The sequence below is a fragment of the Schistocerca serialis genome, chromosome 1 (assembly GCF_023864345.2).
Source record: "Schistocerca serialis cubense isolate TAMUIC-IGC-003099 chromosome 1, iqSchSeri2.2, whole genome shotgun sequence".
NCBI classification, from domain to species: Eukaryota; Metazoa; Arthropoda; class Insecta; order Orthoptera; family Acrididae; genus Schistocerca; species Schistocerca serialis.
In genome coordinates this window covers 763,188,176-763,208,816 of record NC_064638.1, presented here as the reverse complement: position 1 = coordinate 763,208,816, position 20,641 = coordinate 763,188,176, and the positions used below count along the sequence as shown (strand labels likewise).

General features: G+C 42.8%; 1 pseudogene; it reads left to right on the top strand.

The window, feature by feature from the left end:
• The first annotated feature begins 10,211 nt into the window (after window positions 1-10,211).
• Window positions 10,212-10,329, top strand: LOC126426765 (5S ribosomal RNA; annotated as a pseudogene).
• Window positions 10,330-20,641: the final 10,312 nt, after the last annotated feature.

The window sequence follows — 20,641 nt, the reverse complement described above, 5'->3', positions numbered from 1 at the left end:
CTAAAGCGCTCTGGTCAACGAATAATGTTAAAGCTAAGGTAGCGTACTCAGATACAGTGATTATGATTTAAACACAGAATCAATGATGCTAGGTGGGCTGCATTATACAGAATAGTACAATTTTTATCTTAGGCAGACTTTTCTTTGGAAATAGTAAAGATGTTGGCCACAACAACTGGCCTACGTCTACTACACCCGTACATTTACATATACACAAAATTTATAAAGTAAATTTGTACCACATATTATGACACTGGCTGGAATAGTCTGAATTAGTACACAAACAATAAACGGCGGAATCAGTAGACTGCTCAGAACAGGAATTATTCAAATACGACGCCCGATCTATTGACCACACCAAAACGCGTCAATACATCAGAGTACAGGTGTCTAACAGAGAGAACGCCTACAATATGCTGCTTCCACAGAGCAGCACTTATTCAAATACCATGGCTCACAGATTGACCAAGCTAAAAAGATATTAACATATCAGAATCTAAACCTCTAACTGGCACACGGTGCATCAATAAAAAATGAATAGCAGCAGTTTACTTTCAACAAAAAAATATCACGACCCGTAAATTGGCCGCGCTGAAATGTATTCAAAGTGTCACTGTCGCATGCAATAGGCGACAGCGTAAAAACTACAAGAGCCAAAATTCGTACAAGCCTCCAGGCACAAGAGCCTGGTAAATTACAGACGACAGCATTTAAGAGAGAACAAACACACAGGTGGAACCAGAATGCTTTGGGTGACTTCCGTGCAAAACGAGTACTTCTGTAGGCACACTGAGTCTCAAATGTTAGAAGAATCGTAATATCGGGCACTCCAGTCGATATTCCTTCCGTCCACAGCCTGACATATTGTTCATAGTGCTTCACCGGGCGTCAAGTCACCAACGACATTCCAGAGCGCTGCCACCGCGTACACAGCAGCGATCGGCCCCACTTAATGCCGGCACGTCACTCGGACCACGAAACTCTCCTTTCTGAGCGCTGATAAATAGCTGCGCTTCGGCGTGCTGCGAGTGCTTCTAAAGACACTTCGCTAGGGCACTCATTGCTCTCTCGCTGGTTTAGCGGCTACCGCAACCCTGAGGGAACCAAAGAGTGCACATAACTTATCTATACGGGCTAGCGCCAAGAAAATAGAACGCGCGTACGACACAGTAACGATAAGCGACAGTAATGAGAATAGCGAGAAACTTATCATCAAAGTGGGTGATTAAGAGGCAGACGAAGTTAAGGAATTTTGCTACCTTGGAAGCGAAGTAACCCAACCCATACCGAAGGGACGAAATGGACATAAAAAGCAGTGTAACATTGGGAGCAAGAGAATTCCTGGCTGAGAAGTGGGCTAGTATCAAATGTAGGCCTCAATTTGAGGAAAATTTTTTTCAGAATGTGCGTTTGGAGCAGAACATTTTGTGGTGGTCAAACATGTACTGTGTGAAAAACCAGAATAGAATAGAACGGAAGCGTTTGAGATGCAATGCTACAGACAAATGTTGAAAATGAGGTGGACTGATAAGGTAAAGAACGAGGAGGTTCTCCACAGAATCAACGAAGGAAGGAGAACACCGACAAGAAGAAGAGATAGGATGACAGAACATGTGCGATGAGATCAGGAAATTACTCCTATGATACTAGAGGGAGCTGTAGAGGGTAAAAACTGTAGACGAAGACACACTGGAATGTATCCAACAAATAATTAGGACTGAGATGAAGAGGTTGGTACAGGAGAGGAATTCGTAGTGGGCCATATCAAATAAATTAGAAGTCTTGTGTCTCAAGAAATAAATAAAAATAAAGAAGATAACATCATCGTCAGTGCACAGTCTCACAGGGAAGTTGATATTATCTCCTAAAATATTTAGTTCAGTTGTAGAGCTTTCCTGTGGTACAACTGATGACAAACACAGGGCATTTCACCCGCCACAACCTATGAATTATATGTACGAGATATTCATATTCTGTTGGTCACTGGACTCTCATTCGGGAGGACGACGGTTCATCCCTCGTCCGGCCATCCTGAATTAGGTTTCCCGTGATTTCCCTAAATCGCTCCCGGCAAATGCCGGGATGGTTCCTTTGAAAGGGCACGACCGACATCCTTCCTCTTCCTTCCCTAATCCGATGAGACCGATGACCTCGCTGTCTGGTGGTAGCTGAAGGCGTTGCTGGTTGCCTAAAACCTATAGCAGCCATAGCAGCTGTACCACCCTATGTAACTTACCGGATTCTATTCAAGACAGTCACGTATTTGCGAAGATGAGAACGTCCTCTTAGGTCCGAATCCAAGCAAATAAGATAAGCGAATGACAAAGGAAAGATAGTTCATGCAATAGAAGCGCAAGAGTCCATGGAATAACATATCCATTGTAGTTCTATCTCTTCTTCTTTGGCGTATTTGTCAATTGTTTATGAAATTTTTCGTAATATCGAGTTTACATTTTTTTAAACCCAAGTCCACCCAGGAGATACAGTACACAATCCCATCTACAATATACGGAATGTTTAAAGATCGTGTCCTATATTCTGACATGAAGTATCACTGCTCAAAATTAGAAAAAGGTCCTACATATATATGTAAGGAAACAGACATTTTTTTGAGCTGTCAACCATTTTACACAGTCCAATCACATTACTCAAGCAACCGTCTATGTCCGATGCCAACGTACAATTATCACTCACAGATGGCAGCTCCTAGCAGTGAACGATAACAAAGCGGAAACGGAGCGATTTATCTGACATCCAAAAAGGAATGTTCATTGCCTTTCGGGCCAAGAGTAGAAGCGTATCTGAATATCAAAGTCTATAAACTGTTCGAGTGACGGCGCAGAGGCAACCGTGGTGCAGCACGGCCATATATGACAGGAGTGATCGACGGCTGCAGCCATGTATTCGGGAGAACAGACGTGCAGCTCTTGAGCCAATGACCTTCCGGATGAACCAAGGGATTACCAACAGCGTCTCCTCAACAACCGTTGAGCGAACGTTGCTGCGTATAGAATTCCGCAGCATGCGGTTTATGGGGTCAACACACTGCTCTCCCGGCCGTTGTCGAATTTCAGACCGTGGAGCCGCTACTTCCCATGCCAGCAGTTCGTCAGTTGGCATTCGCGAGGCTGAGAACAAGCTGCTCCAGTCTTCACACCTGGGAAAAATCCTTAAAATACCAGGAACCGAACCCAGGTCCCCCTGCATAAATCACCATGAGCAAGCTACAACTTGCGACGTGAAGATCGTCTTACTTGAAAGAACGATTAAGTCCCTTAAGTGACGTACAGTCTATCTTGTTTCAACAAATCGCCACTCTTTCATAGAATTAGCGATGAAGAAGTTCATGATCCCTGCCGCCAACAGGCGGAAAGTTGTTACAGGTGTTGTGCCTTTGGAACAATAACATCAACACAAGGAATACTCATACTGTCACGTACAAGCGCACAGAGACAAATACTGCCAAACTTATGACTACTGATTTTCCTAACCTAATTAGCCAAATGAAAGAATATATTCATCGTTGAGTAACAAATGTGTTATCACGTTCTAGCCAGACAAATGCAAACTGACCAATTACAAATTTCATTAGCAAGCTACGTAGAAATATTATGCGATTTTCGGCGATAGGGGGTTGGCTAAATAAATGTACGTTGGTTTTTCATATCTAGAAAACACTACTTTTCTACCACTCGCTAAATACGTATTTGTTCGTTGTTGAGAGGGCTGCATTCACTCCTTTTGTACTTGTACCAGAGAGAACATCTCCCCTGAATATGCGGCTGATAAAGCCGACTCCGTGAAACATCGAGAAACTGTGCATGAATGCGAACGTTAATTAATGCGAGGTATCGGAAAGAAATTCAAATTTTCCGTCTGATAGGACAAGAAAATTAACCTAAACCGCAGAAACATTTAATTGGGAACAGGCAAAAATGAAAAGGGCATCAGTTAGTCGATATGTGACGTGGGAAGAAATGAGTTTACGCCTCTTTGCGTGCATTTTATGGGAAATGTAAGAGTAACGAAACGGAATACTGTTCCAATGAACAGGCCTTAGGCCAACCAAAAAGCCAGTTAATATGGCACTCCAACTAAATTTTTAACATGCATTAAGGCCTTAGCTCTGTTTTTAAAATTCTATGCAGGACCTAGAACATCTGTACGCAACGGGCAAACATATAGTTCCTTATGACTATTAAAATTCAGTGTTCTGTTTCCAGTGACGTCTCTTATGTTGCAAAAATAAATAGGTGACATATCGTTGTCACTATGGAGTGCAATTCTTATGAGCGTTGTTTAGCAAGGTATTACAAATAACTTGGTAAATTACTACGTCTAGGTTAATTATATATAGACTTGAATTGTTCTCGTTTTTCTCTTCAGCCCGAATACTAACTTGATGCAGCTTTCCATGCTACTCTACCCTGTGCGAACTTCATTCACCGAATAACTACTTCAACGAGCACCTCTTTGAATCTGCTTACTGTATTCACCTCTTGGTCCTTCTCTACAGGTTTTAACACCCCCCACGTCTGACCAATGCTAAACTGATAATTCCTTGATGTCTCAGAATGTGTCCTATCAAACAGCCCCATTCACATTTCATTTATCCGAAATTTAATTCAGTACGGGATCTATCCATATGATCTTCAGCATTTCAAAAGCTTCTACTATCTTCTTGTCTAAACATCTTATCGTACACGTTTCAATTCCATACCAGGCTACGTAGCATACAAATACCTTCATAAAATATTTCCGAACAAATTTATGCCCAATACTAACAAAGCCCTCTTCTTCAGGAACGCTTTTGTTGCCATTGCTAATGTACATTTTAAGCCCCCTCTACTTCAACCTTCATCATTAATTTTACAACCCAAATAGGAAAACTCATCTACTGCTCTAGCGTCTCATTTCCTAATCTAATTCACCGAGCGAGGTGGCGCAGTGGTTAGACACTGGACTCGCATTTGGGAGGACGACGGTTCAATCCCGCGTCCGGCCCTCCTGATTTAGGTTTTCCGTGATTTCCCTAAATCACTCCAGGCCAATGCCGGGATGGTTCCTCTGAAAGGGCACGGCCGACTTCCTTCCCTAATCCGATGAGACCGATGACCACGCTGTCTGGTCTCCTTCCCCAAACCAACCAACCAACCAACCTAATCTAATTCCCTCGGCATCGCTTGATTTAATTCGAGTACATTCCATTACCCCCGTATGGCTTGATAGGTCCACCTGCTTCCTTTTGATGCGATCGGGCTTCTTTGTTCTGTTAGTTTGTTTAGGGTTACAGCTCTCTAGCCACCTAAGGCGTCTTTTTAGTCGTGTTTAAACCACGGTGGCGTACCAACAACGTAAGGTTCTCTGAATGACTTGCTTCGTTATTCCTAATTTTTCGTCACATTTAAGCTTTATTTCATTTTCTACACTGGCACATTTTGTCACCTATATTGTACCTCCTGTGCTTCGCCGATCCCCTCATGAGTGTTAAAGCAAAAAAAGTAAGGGACAGCTGTTACGCCAACAGTTTGTCAGCCAGAAGACTTTCCATTTCTTATGACATTACAAAACTTTTTCTCCAGTCTGCTAGCCTTTGATACAAAAATTCTTACGTGCGAAACAGCTACTTCTCACTTTCAATAACCATCTTTGGCATCCTTGGCAGAACAACTCCAGATTAATCTTGACACAGCAGAGGAGGTCAAGCCCAGCTTATACATTAAGGATCAAAACTACTAGTAGCTTCTACTGATTTTTAAACTACTATTAATTCTGAGAAAAAATTACTAATGAGCGCAAAGACGGCTCCAGCAACAAGCCACATTAGTAGCGAATTCGCTGAGTGAAAGGTCACGGCCACAGCTAAAGGAACCTTAGTGTCCACTTACTTTTCGTAAGTTTGATGCTTCAGCTCTTGAGGCAACGACTTTAAGGTTGCTCCTACTTATTAATATTTTGTGCCCAAAGCAGAATTCCACAAGAGAGAATTCACGTTTAAAGTTAGGAATATCTCAGGTTTCAGTGACATAAGTCAGTAGCCCAAAAACCAGTTCTGAACACTATATTCCACGGGAACTGAGAAATTAATTCTGAACCTATGCCATACACTGATACTGGCCACTATTGGTTGATGTCCAAGTAAGTCTAACGTTACTGCACTTTCCCTCATGACTGGAAGGTAGGGTATGTTGCAATAAATACCTGGCAGTTTTATGAATGGGGCTCATCCCCATACCTTGTATGCCACGAGTCGATTTCTCTCGTGCTTCTGGCCAGTCTATCAACCTGGCAGATAAGATTTCGCCGCTGTTGGTGGCTGATGACGGCGTGCTCGACGAAATTGTTCGACACCGAGATGAATGTCGACAGCGCTCTGAAGTGTTCGGCATCACCCCACACCGCTCATCTTCTAATGGGTAGCTGTCACTGTCAACAGTCCACCTATGTCTCCCCAGTCATAGCGACCGAAGCTTCACTTCCTTCCAGCCTTCCACCACCAATGGCTGCTCCTGTCGGTTAGTTTCTTCGGATTCCAGTTCCTTTAATATGTTTAACCTTTCTTTGGTTCAGAAAATAATTTACATTTTGTATTGGCAGTTTTAGATTAGTTTCTACCCTTCCTCTCTACGTAAGTATTAAATTTAATTAGTCCACAGGTACTTTAGAACCTTGCTAATCGAAAGTCCCTTGCTTTCCACCAACGACAGGCTTCTAATTGTAGGCAGGGAAGCTCGCCCCTTGTTTCAGAACTTTACTGTAATTTTCAACATGACTAAAATTTCAAAAAAGTTCATACATTTCTCCAGAACCCAAAGGTATCTTCATCCAGATTGGTTTCTACCACTTCCACTTTCTTTTGTAAATAATTTGAGTCAGTAGTATTCAGCCATGACTTACTTAACTGATTACATTGATAACAAAGTCATTATAGTCTGATAACAAACACCAATTGATAAAGAATGTGGAAGGTAATCGTCCCCGTCCTTTTAATTGGAACCATCCAGGAAATTCCCGTAGGCTATTTAGGAGAAATTGAATTTTGGAGGCTATCTGGACCACCACCTTACCGAGTGCGAGATCCTTGTTTTATCCCTTGCACCACATCACTCAGATAAAAAAAAAAAAAAAAAAAAAAAAAAAACATGTTAGTTTACAATCAATCAACTAGTTTTTGTATAACCAGGAAGGAAATTAAGAAGACGTTTCCTGAGTCTGTATGGACACTGAATATTGTTTGTTATATACAAGATGTTATAGGTACAAGCGCAAATATTTTTACTAGTTACTGAGGACAACGTATGGAATAACATACATCAATATTTACTTCATTTGCAGACAAATAATTATAGCGCTTAGGATTAGTATGTTTACAGATTGGAGAGATACCTCCATTTACAGATGGCACATGTAAGCCATTAATGGCCGTTTTCGCCAGGCCAGGAGGTCAGGTGTTGAAGCGTGGATGTGTGGACGTGTGGACGCAAAACGGTCTATACCGACAGGCGTAATATATTTCGTGCAGCAGTTACGACTGTGGAAAACATCAGGTGCTTAACTATGTGACATGTTTGTGGAAAGACTGTTAGACACAGAGAAAAGAAAAACAACTAAAACATTGAATTCGGTACATATTATCAATGCTCAAAATATCTCAGCACCCTCTATATCAGTTTCTCTCGTTAAAAATTCGTCACAGCTGTTGTGTTTCCCTAAATGCAACATCAAGCAATAGGCCTTTCACACTTTTTGATGAACAACAGCAATCGACGGACGAGCTCTGATCCAGGTGCTTTACCTGAACCGGAATCGTGACGAAAAATTCGTTTTTACCCGCAATGTAATACACTGGTGAACCTAATGTTATGACTAAATGCTTAGTAGAATGATAGACCACGTCTGGAACCGATTAAAGTAGGGATTCTATGTGGCATGTGTTTGAAAAGTCTTTAGTAGTTTCCCAAACGTATGTGGCACCAAATGTCGATACATGGGGTTACAGATTTTCCGTAAATTACGATCCTGTTATTTGTGGGTGCAGAGAAGACTGCCAATAGGCTACCAGATGTGCTCCATGATGTTCAGATCAGACTAATTTGGTGGCCAAAACATCAACAAGAATTCGCTGTCATAGACTACTGTAACGCGATTCTGGTCACGAGCATATTGCTAAAAGATACCGTCGCCAACGGGGAAGGCATCAAGCTGAATGGATTCCATCAGTCCGCAACAGTTTCACATGGTTCACAGCCATCAATGTGCCTTCGATTACTACCACAGGTTACGCAGGAGACGAGGTGAAGGTCTATCCCGTCGATAATCGTTTGTGCGTTAATTCTGAAAGCTAGTGACCACTTGTTGGCGCTACTCAGCTAGTCAGTCAGCAGTAGCCGGCCGAGACACAGGCAGATACAGGGAAGTAACCGATTCGGTGACATTTTACGAGTTTCTAACCGGGAGTGAATTGTATAGTTTCATCTGTGTGCGTTACTAGTTTAGTTTCTTGAGTTTCTGTGTGTTAACTTAATATTTAAAAGACACAGTTCTCGCGTTTTCGTTTGCTTCGGAAAGTAAATCAATTTTGTTACATATGCAAGTTCCTAATTAGAAAATTATTGAGTCTCACCTGCATGCTTTTGAAGTAGATTTTTTGAAGCTCTACATGTTAATCTATTAGACACAGTTCTTGCGTTTTCCTTCACGTCTACAATAGAGTTCTGTAATGCTTGTCGATTGACCTTGTTTGTCTATGTAGTGTTTTTTTCCATGACCTTTAGTGGGCAGATGCGAGCTGAGTTGCTGACACTTTGCTCTCAGCTCCAGGCTGTGATGGCTTCGGTTACACAGCTTGAAGCTGCAGTGGATGGGCAGCACTGTTGTGGGCCAGCTGTGCGGATCCAACGACTGAATTCTCCTCTCAGCCCACACCAGGGACCAGCCCAATTACTGTTCACATTGAGATTGACCTCTCATCTGTGGTTGAGTGGGTGCCTGCCTTGGAGTGTGGCAGGCAGTGAAAAGTTCCCAGGGGGCCACACGTAGGCCTCCCCAGTTAGTCTGACAAACAGGTTCCAGGTGTTATTGGGGTCTCACATTGTGCCTCAGCCAGATGCAGTCCTTTGTCCTGTTTCAGATGGAACCTCTCAACCTGTAAGATCCAGGACTTCACAAAGGGTGGGATTTTTGGTAGTTTGGATTTCCAATAGGAAGCGTGTTATGGGGCCTTTTGGAGACATATTGCCAAGCAGGGGAAGAATGACGATGTGCATACCAGGTGGAGTCATTCCAAAAATGAAAAGAGTCCTTCCGGATGCCATGAAGAACATAGTGTACAGTCAAATGCAGGTGGTAGCTTACGTTGGTAGCAATGATGTGCGTCACTATACATCGGAAGACATTCTCTTCTGAACCAAGTGGAAAACGTAAGTGCTAGAGGCTACCAGTCTTGCTTGTGAGATGAAAGTACAGCGCACCATTTGCAGCATATTCGACTGGACCGACTGGAACCTTTGGTACAGATCTGAGCGGATGATCTGAAACTGAGGCTCAGACGGTTGTGCTGTAGATTTTTCGACTTGCGCCATTGACTGGTGGAGTTTCGAGTTCCACTGAATTGGTCAGGTGTCCACAACACGCAGGCGGCGGTTGCACAGGTAGCAGGGCTGTATGGCGTGGACTGGTCGGTTTTTCAGGTTAGAGGGTCTCGTGGAAATTCAAAAAGGGCTTCAAAGAGTGCAGGTCGAACGTAGGAGAACGTATAACAGTTGTAAACTGTCGTAGCTGTGTTGGGAAAGTACCTTAGTTCCAAGCACCAATAGAAAGCACTGATGTTAAAATCTATATAGGCACTGAAAGCTGGCTAAAGCTGGAGATAAGTTCAGCGGAAGATTATGCGAAGAACCTATCTGTGTAGCGTGTTTTTGCTGTTAGAAGTAGTTTCTCTTGTCGCATAATTGAAGTAGATAGTTCCTGTGAGTTAGTATGGGCAGAGGTGATTCTGGGCAACCGGAATAAAATAATAATTGGATCCTTTTACCGACCTCCCAACTCAGATGATAAAATTGCAGAAAGGTTCAAAGAAAAGTTGAGTCTAATTTCAAACGCTTACCAGAGTCATAATAATATGATCCCGGCTGAGGTTCGAGTCCTCCCTCGGGCATGAGTGTGTGTGTTTGTCCATAGGATAATTTAGGTTAAGTAGTGTGTAAGCTTGTGGCAACGGCCTTGCCGCAGTGGATACACCGGTTCCCGTCAGATCATCGAAGTTAAGCGCTGTCGGGCATGGCCAGCACTTGGATGGGTGACCATCCCGGCCGCCATGCGCTGTTGCCATTTTTTAGGGGTGCACTCAGCCTCGTGATGCCAACTGAGGAGCAACTCGACCGAATAGTAGCGGCTCCGGTCACAGAAAACCATCATAACGACCGGGAGAGTGGTGTGCTGACCACACGCCCCTCCTATCCGCATCCTCAGCTGAGGATGACACGGCGGTCCGATGGTCCCGATGGGCCACTTGTGGCCTGAAGACGGAGTGCTTGCAGTGTGTAAGCTTAGGGACTGATGAACCTAGCAGTTAAGTCCCATAAGATTTCATACACACATTTTTGAAATAATAATGTAGTGTGACTAGGGCCTGCCGTCGGGTAGACCATTCGCCGGGTCCAAGTATTTCGATTTGACGCCACTTGGACGACTTGCTCGTCGATGGGGATGAAATGATAATGATGATTAGGACAACACAACACCCAGTCCCTGAGCGGAGAAAATCTCCGACCCAGCCGGGAATCGAACACGGGCCCTTAGGATTGACATTCCGTCGCGCTGACCACTTTTTCTTTTCTTTTTTTCATCTCATTTTGTTCGCCTTTGTTCGTTGCATCTTTTCGGGGCGGACGTCATCAGACATCTGTTTTAAGTTTGTTGTTGATCGATTAACTGAGTTTTTTTATTACAGAGGGAAGCTAACCCTCTGACAGAACACGCTGAGCTACCGTGCCGGCCCACTCAGCTACCGGGGGCGGACACCAGTCATACAGTTCATACAATTACAGTTGGTGGTAGCTCTAATTTACCCTCGACATGTTGGCGAAGATACATGTTTCCGTCCGGAGGTACGATAAAACGTTATCCGAAGTTGTGTTAAACGCATCCCCTGAGAGCTATTTCGAGCAGTTAGTTCATCAGCCGATGCGAATAGTAAACGGTTTTGAAAACACGCTTGACCTCTTAGCAACAAATAATCCTGAGTTAATAACGAGCATCAAAACCGATTCAGGAATTAGTGAACACAGGGTTGTCGTAGCGAGAATGAATATGAATATTGTACCACTCGAAACCTCAAAAAATAAACGAAAAATAAATCTATTCAAAAAATCATATAAAAATTCACTTGACGCCTTCCTGAGAGACAATCTCAACTCCCTCCAAATTAACAATGACTTAAATTCAAAGAAATACTATCGACAGCATTTGATAGATTTATATCAAATAAATTAACAAACGATCCCCCTTCGTACACAAAACGGGTCAGAACACGGCTGCAGAAACAGCGAGAAAAGTATGTCAAACTCAAACGAACGTAAGATCTCCAAGACTGTAATTTAGCGTGGACATCAATACGAGATATTTACAATAGTTTCCAAAACGAAACTTTATTTCGAAATCTGGCAGAGAATCCAAAAAGATTCTTGTCTTTGTAAAGTATACTACTGGCGAAACACAGACAATGCCTTCTCTGCGCAATAGCAATGGAAATACTATCCACGACAGCGCTGCGAAAGCAGAGTTAGTGAACACAGCCTTTCGAAATTCCTTCACTAAAGAAGACGAAGTAAATATTTCAGAATTCTAATCAAGAACAGCTGTCAACATGAGTAACTTAGAAATAAATAACCTGGGAACAGTGAAGCAACTTAAGTCACTTAATAAAAGCTAGTCTTCTGGTCCAGACTATATGCCTATCAGGTTCTTTTCAGAGTATGGTGATGCAATAGCTCCGTACTTAAGAATCATATACAAGCCTTCGCTCGACAAAAGATCCGTACGCAAAGACTGAACAGTGTCAAAGGTCACACCAATATTCAACAGAGGTAGTAGGAATAATCCACTAAATTACATGCCCAAATCATTAACATCGATTGGCAGCAGGATTCTGGAACTTACGTTGTGTTCGAACATTATGAATTATAAAAGAGAAAAGTCTGTTGGCACAACATCAACACGGATTTATTTGAGAAACACAACTATTTCTTTACACAGTGTTGAACGCTGTTGACAAGGGATTTCTGACTGATTCCGTATTTTTAGATTTCCAAAAAGCTTCACATAACTGGCTTTAGCGAAATTGCGTGCTTGTGGAATATCGTCTCCGTTTTCTGTGTCTGGATTCGTGATTTACGGTCAGGGAGGTCATAGTTCGTAGTAATTGATGGAGTGTCATCGAGTAAAAGAGAGGTGACTTCTGGCGTTCTCCAAGGTAGTGTTATAGGTCCTCGATATCTGAATGGTGCAAAAAATGGCAACTGACCTTAAATTATGAAAATTGTGAGTTCGCCCACGTCAATGCTGAAAGGAAAGCGTTAAACTTCGTTACACGAAAATTATAACTAATCTAAAGGCCATAAATTCGGATAAATACATTAAAGTTCTTATTTTTTATTCTCTCTATTATTTAATGAGATTTTTATTAGATTGCGTCTTATTAATTGATTTTTATTTATGGTTTGGTTTAGCGATTCCTTTGTACTGTTTGCTCCTTTTATTTGAGTCCTTTTAATAATGTTTACGGTGGCTATGAATTCCGTATTTCTTACTGTTCTCCGTAAGTTAAAGAATACGGTAATACCATATGCGTTTGGCAGCAGCAGATCTCGTTGAGTCTCCTTGCTGGAACTTCTCCACCTGAAATCGCTAATTTATCGCTCTACGGAAATCGATCGGTACAGCCAAGTGCTGTGCTGTGTCATGTGTACGGAACGTGGCGTCCAACTTTAGTTTGTGATGTTATGCAAGACTTCGGAGAAATATTCTCGACGAATCCCAAAACCATATAAAACTGCAGGTTCACACCGTAAAACCTCACAACACGTCCGAAAAACTTGCGTCTTTACAATGACCGAATAGTTCTTTTGAAATGATTAAGGGTCATGAACTCTACACAACTGATACTCCTCTTGTGCTTTTATATGTATTTATTTTCTTCAGTACGATTAAACATAGATTATTGCCTTAATGGTGGCTTCCAACAATCTACTCTGCATCCGACATAGAACATCTATCTTCCAATGTCCAACATGGAATAATTATCTCTTTGCCGTAGCTTAATACAGTCTGTATATCTTTGTTATCGAGTTCGCACGGAGATGCTTAAACTCCACTGAGTATTTATCTCTCGCGCAAGTATTTTACGTTAACTGTTGTATTAATAGCCCATCGTTTGCATCATGAAACGGTACCTGATTACAATTTCGACCAAAAACTGCATATTATTGGCATAGCACTTAGAACATGTAACAGATTTAGTAAATTGATTTCCTACGCTATGCTTTTCCGTTCCCTTTTTGAGTGCTGCTGCGCGGTCTGTAATCTTTGCCAGATAGAATTAACGGAGTACATCGAGAAAGTTGAAGGAAGAGCAGCACGTTTTGTATTATCGCGAAATAGCGGAGAGAGTGCCACGGACATGATACACTATTTGGGATGGATGCCCTTAAAACAAAGACGTTTTTCGTTGCGACGGAAGCTTCTCACGAAATTTTAGTCACCAATTTTCTCCTCCGAATGCGAAAACGTAATGTTGAAGCCGACCAAATAGGGAGAAACGATCATAATAATAAAATAAGAGCTGCACTGAAATATATAGGAGTTCGTTTTTCCCACACGATGTTCGAGAGTGGAATAGTAGAGGATTATTGTGAAGGTGGTCCGATAAATCAGCTGCCAGGCACTTAAGTTTGATTTGCAAAGTATCCAAGTAGATTCTGCTGCACCCACCGGTCGGCGTCCGTTATGCAGTGCACGTTCTGACCAGCCATTCGCATGGATGACGACGTATACGAGCTCGGCCGTTGACCAGGAGTAACATGGAACGTGACTCATACGACCCGGTTCCCGTAAGTCCACAGCGCGCTCTCGATGGTCCTATAGCCAGCCGTTGTGCCCGTGCAGTTCTAGGCGCTTCAGTCTGGAACCGCGCTGCTGCTACGGTCACAGGTTCGAATCCTGCCTCGGGCATGGATGTGTGTGATGTTATTAGGTTAGTTAGGTTTAAGTAGTTCTAAGTCTAGGCAACTGATGACCTCAGAAGTTAAGTCCCATAGTGCTCAGAGCCATTTGAACCATTTTTGATAGTCCCGTGCGCTCTGCAGTCATAACTGAAGATGTTGTTGAGTCAACATGGAAACACGTAGCGATTGACTGTTGCGGAGCCTCATATTCAGCAATAGCCCTGCACGGAATACTTCGAAACACTTGCCCCTGCACCAGGACTGTGCACTGTCACCACAACTGCCACAGGAGGCCGCCTATCCCGCTATCCTCGCATCACATGCTTTGTGATGACAGGACGTCCAACGCCCTGTCGCCTTCTCGTGGTTTCGCGCTCCTTCAGCTTCTTTCCATACATGCTCGCGACATTAGTATGTGAACATCCGATCAGTTGCACCGTTTCCGAAAGATTCGTTCCCAGGCGTCTGGTCATAACACACTATGCTCTGTGAAAGAGTCTTACGGCAATGCATTTCCCATTTTCCAAGCCGTCGTCCTACAGGTGCCCCTATTACCATGGAAGCTATTCCTTGGTATCTTAGCAGATGTCCTATCATCCTGTGTCTTCCCCTTGCCAGTGTTTTCTACATATTTCTTTCCTCACAAATTCTGCTCAGAACCTCCTCATTCCTTAACATATCAGTCCACCTAATTTTCAACATGCGTCTGTTACACCACATCTCAAATATTTCGAATGTTTTTTATTCCAGTCTTTGATCACAATATGAATTCTTTAGACGATGACCGATTTCAGTCCGTAAGACCATCCTCAGATCTTTTTTACATTATGGACTGAAACAGGTCATCGCCTAAAGAATTCATATTGTGATCAAAGACTCGAATAAAATAAATTTGACAGTATTGGATCACTGTTTGTATACTCGACCATGTCGCAGTTGGTCAAATATTTCGATTCTGTTCTGTTGCTGTTATCTCATAGTCCATGTTGAACCACCACACAGTGCAGCGCTCCAAACGTACATTCTCAGAAATTTCTTCTTCAGACTGAGGGGATGTTTGATACTACTTCCCTCAGTCAGGAATGCCCTTTTTGCCTGTGCTAGTCTGCTTTTCATGTCCTCCTTGCTCGGTCTGTCATGAGCTATTTTGCTGCCCAGGCACCAGAATTCCTTAACTTCATCCGCTTCGTGGTCCCCGCTTCAGACTTTTCTCTACTACTGTTGGCATCAAAAGGCGTCTCCTAATGTCAGGTCACATAACTACAGCAACTTACATCCTTTTGAACCTGCGCGTTGTAGTCAAGCCTTGATCTTCCGCCCGCATCTCGTGGTCGTGCGGTAGCGTTCTCGCTTCCCACGCCCGGGTTCCCGGGTTCGATTCCCGCCGGGGTCAGGGATTTTCTCTGCCTCGTGATGGCTGGGTGTTGTGTGCTGTCCTTAGGTTAGTTAGGTTTAAGTAGTTCTAAGTTCTAGGGGACTGATGACCATAGATGTTAAGTCCCATAGTGCTCAGAGCCATTTGAACCATTTTTGAACCTTGATCTTCCTCTTCTGTTTTTGCCTCGCCACATTCCCCTCCATCATCAAACTAACAATACCTTGATGCCTCACGATGTGTCCTATTAAATGAGCCCTTCTTTTAGTTAAGATATGTTATTAACATCTGCTGTCCTTGGATATACATACGTGTTTTCAGTTCGTAACATTAATCAACAGTTTTTACCAAATCGAGTTTGCGTAATTTCAGTTTGTGCTGCTAAACTGCACCAAACTCCATCTGTAGTGCAACTTAAGATGGTTCGAAGACACGACCCAACAGAATGGCTGCTCACAGAGGGTGCTCTATAGGTACTCCGAAATAATACGTTAGTCTATAGCTTAGATTTATTTCATTTGTTGCTTTAATATGTGAAAAGTCATATATTTGATAGATATATTTTTTACTAGAATTATCTGTTATACTGACTACAGTAGACGTCGAAATTTGAAGTACACATACGTGGACATCAGGTTACACCCTCAAAGCTTTTTCTGTATTTCACGTGTAGTGTAGATAATATCTCCTTTTTATTCTGAGTGAAGAAAACCTCACAGTGAATCTTCCTGGCAGATTAAAACTGTGTTCAGCACCGAGACTCGAACGCGGGACCTTTGCCTTTCGCGGGCAAGTGCTGTACCAAAAGAGCTACCCAAGCACGAATCACGCCCCGTCCTCACAGCTTTACTTCCGCCGGTACCTCGTCTCCTACCTTACAAACTTTTTGAAAACCTCACAGTTATGGTATGCTTTGACTATACGTAGATAGAATGTCAGGAGACACATTGTTATTACACCGAACATTGAACAAATGGTTCAAATGGCTCAGAGCACTATGGGACTTAACGTCTGAGGTCATCAGCCCCCTAGAGCTTAGAACTACTTAAACCTAACTAACGTAAGGACATTACACACATCCATGCCCGAGGCAGGATTCGAACATTGATTTAAGTTCTTATTTTCAGTTATGATCGATGAAGAAAGACATCGCATGTCGGCAGAGTGTGATTTCAGTCTGTTATTCTGTTATCCTTTTGTGTTGGAAGTGGGCCACAGGTACTTGCAAGAGATTGTCCTAAGCCCAAAAAATTTATAGATCGAATACCAGAGTAAAAAAAAGTCATTTTACTGATTTGTCTAATGTTACTTGTTGGATTATGTAGAAAAGATCTTGTAGGAAGGAAGGGGTATCAAAACGTAACAGACGGACAAAAGTAAATTTTTGACTGAAATTGGCTAATGAACTGATAGTCTCCTCACGTGAGAAATGCCACACGTTTCTTTTAGAGAAATATCTGTGAATGAATGGAAGACCTCTGCCAGCTCTGGATCAGATGATAACACATCAAAAGATGAAATGTTGAAATGTTGTACGGCAGCCAAGAAACCTAAGTCGATACGACCACGTTGAAACCCTCCCAAATACGCAGAGGCGAAGACTTCCTCTAAAAGTCACTATGAAGATCGCAGAATCGTGTGCAAAGAGTTTAATGTGTATTTGCGTCAAAGTAAAAAACCACTACTTTTTAAAATTTGTAAGTAGGCTGTTTAGGTTTTCTTATTGGTGACGCCACGTAGCGCTCTGTATGAAAATCACTGGCTGTGCTGTGTGCAGTCTGTGGCTCGTTTGCGTTGTTGTCTGCCATTGTAGTGTTGGCCTGTTGGCTGTTAACAGCGGGTAGCGTTGCGCAGTTGGAGGTGAGCCGCCAGCAGTGGTGGATGTGGGGAGAGAGATGATCTGGACGTGTGTCCATCAGAGAGAGTAAATTTGTAATACTGGATATCATGAACTGATATATATATGATGACTTTTGAACACTGTTAAGGTAAATACATTGTTTGTTCTCTATCAAAATCTTTCATTTGCTAACTATGCCTATCAGTAGTTAGTGCCTTCAGTAGTTTGAATCTTTTATTTAGCTGTGAGTAGTGGCGCTCGCTGTATTGCAGTAGTTCGAGTAAGGAAGATTTTTGGGAGGTAAGTGATTTGTGAAAGGTATAGGTTAATGTTAGTCAGGGCCATTCTTTTGTAGGGATTATTGAAAGTCATATTTCGTTGCGCTACAAATATTGTGTGTCAGTTTAGTGTTGATCAGAATAAGTAAAGAGCGAAATGTCTGAGTACGTTCAAATAACGTAAGGGGTTAACCAGCACAGTAATTCATAAATTTTTCTAAGGGGACGTTTCAAATTTCGTGACCACAAATCTTAATATGTGTCATAAAATATATTTATCTTAGTCGTTAAACTCCAAGTACACATACACGGACCTTAAATATTTTAGAAAGCAGAAAAAGTAAAAACTAGAGCAATGTAATTTTGAAAAGGAAATCATCTGCAGCCAGGACCGATTGACATTTTTATTTTGCTTCACAGTGTCTGTTTTTGACAGAATCATTGTGACACCATCGAATCTTTGGAATTTCTTATTAACGTATATACATGCTACCAATACAAAGAGAGCCCATTTCGGAAACGACACCATATTGCTTTGTGAAACACATAAAAAAAGAACATAGAAAATAGCCATTGCACCAACTGTGTGCTTCGGAGTAGAGGTAAACAAATGCAAACTTCTGTCTCACTTCTTCATGTGGCCGGCCGGTGTGGCCGTGCGGGTCTAGGCGCTTCAGTCTGGAACCGCGTGACCGCTACGGTCGCAGGTTCGAATCCTGCCTCGGGCATGGATGTGTCTGATGTCCTTAGGTTAGTTAGGTTTAAGTAGTTCTAAGTTCTAGGGGACTGATGACCACTGATGTTAAGTCCCATAGTGCTCAGAGCCCTTTGAGCCCCCTCTTCATGTGACGCGCTTGGGCTACGACTGCACTTTGTATTTATTTAGGTCCACATCTATGCTTGTGAAACGCTATAATTCCTTTCCTTTTTCTTTTTTGTGTGTTTGACAAACCAACGTGGAGTCGTTTCCGGTAAGAGCTCACATTGTACTGGTGGATGCAAACTTTTTAACAAGAAATTCCAAAGATCTGATGAAGACAGCAAGATTCTGTCGAAACCGGTCGAAACAATTACCAAGCGATCTTCGCTACAGAACACTTCCTATTCACAAATGACAGATACTCCCAATTAAGATATGCGTCTCACGTTCACTTAAGATCCAAAGAAACTGGTACACCTGCCTAATAAGGTGTAACGCCTCAGCGAGCACGCAGAAGTGCAGCAGTACAACGTGGCATGGACTTGTCTAATATCTCAGGAAATGCTGGAAGGAATACCGTTAATCCTGCAGGGCTGTCCATAAATTCGCAAGAGTACGACGGTGCGGAGATCTCTTCTGAACAGCACGTGGCAACGCATCTCAGATATGCTGAATAATGTTAATGGCTAGGGAGTTTGGTGGGCAGCGGAAGTGTTTTAAACTCAGAAGACTGTTCCTGGAGCCACTCTGCGGGAATTCTGGACGTGTGGGGTGTCATATTGTCCTGCTGGAATTGTCCAAGTCCGTCGGAATTCACAATGGACATGAATGGATGCAGGTGATCAGACAGGATGCATACGTATGTGTCACGTGTCAGAGTCGTATCTAGACGTTTCAGGGGTCCCATATTACTCCAACTGCACACGCTCCACACCATTAGAGAGCTTCCACTAGCTTCAACAGTCTCCCGCTGTCATGCAGGGTACATGGATTCACGAGTTTGTCACCAAACCCGTACACGTCCATCTGCTCGATACAATTTGTAACGAGACTCGTCCGACCAGGCAACATGTTTCCAGTCATAAACAGTCCAATGTTGGTGTTGGCAGGTCCAGGAGAGGCGTAAAGCTTTGTGTCGTGCAGTCATCAAGAGTATTCTAGTGGGCCTTCGGCTCCGAAAGCCCATATCGATGATGTTTCGTTGAATAGTTCGCACGTTGACACTTGTTGATGGCCGAGCATTGAAATCTACCGCAATTTGCGGAAGGGTTGCACTTCTGTCACGTTGAACGATTATCTTCAGTCGTAGTTGGTCCCGTTCTTGTAGGATCTTTCTCCGGCCGCAGCGATGTCGGAGATTTGATGTTTTAGCGAATTCCCGATGTTCAGTGTACAATCGTGAAATGAACGGTCGTACGGGAAAACACCACTTTACCGCTGCCTCGGAGATGCTATGTCCCATCGCTCGTGCGCCGACTATTAACACCATGTTCAAACTCACTTAAATCCTGATAACCTGCCACTGCAGCAACAGTAACCGATCTAAGAACTGCACCAGACATTTGTTGTCTTATGTAGACATTGCCGACCGCAGTGACATATTCAGTCTCTTTACAGATCTCTGTATTTGAATACGCATGCCTTTACCAGTGTCTCGGCTGTTCAGTGTAATTTAGGATGTAAGTACGCGTGAAAAACATACTGTCATTACTAAGATTTTCCCTACATAATAAATGCTGATACTCTTCATGGGCATGCTGCCGGATTTTATCGTTCTGACGACACGATATTTCGACGGTCCAACTGGCCGCCAGCTTCAGGTGAAACTGCAGATGCACAATCATGGCGGATTCACGGTCCCAGACAAAAAGTATGAAAACCTTGTAAGTGAATTTGTTTATATATGCACAAAACTATTGTCAGTCGCCGAAAAAAGTCGAGTGGAAGAAAGGTGTGGAGCGGAGCTGAGAGGCAGGTGGCTCGATACTTTGCGGGACAACTTCTTGCAAGTAAGTGAAGTACGAAGAAGAAGGAATGGCGACGTAGTGTTAATTTATGCCTGTAAAACACTATAATTCCTTTCTTTTTCCTATTGTCTATAACTCGTTCGTGACGTAAGACATGTGACGTCTTGAACAACCTTCATATTGCACGTGACGAATCCACCTTCCAGCTATATTCAAATCAGGGTGTTCGGTTCAGCCACATGCGGCTGGCAAGCTGTTG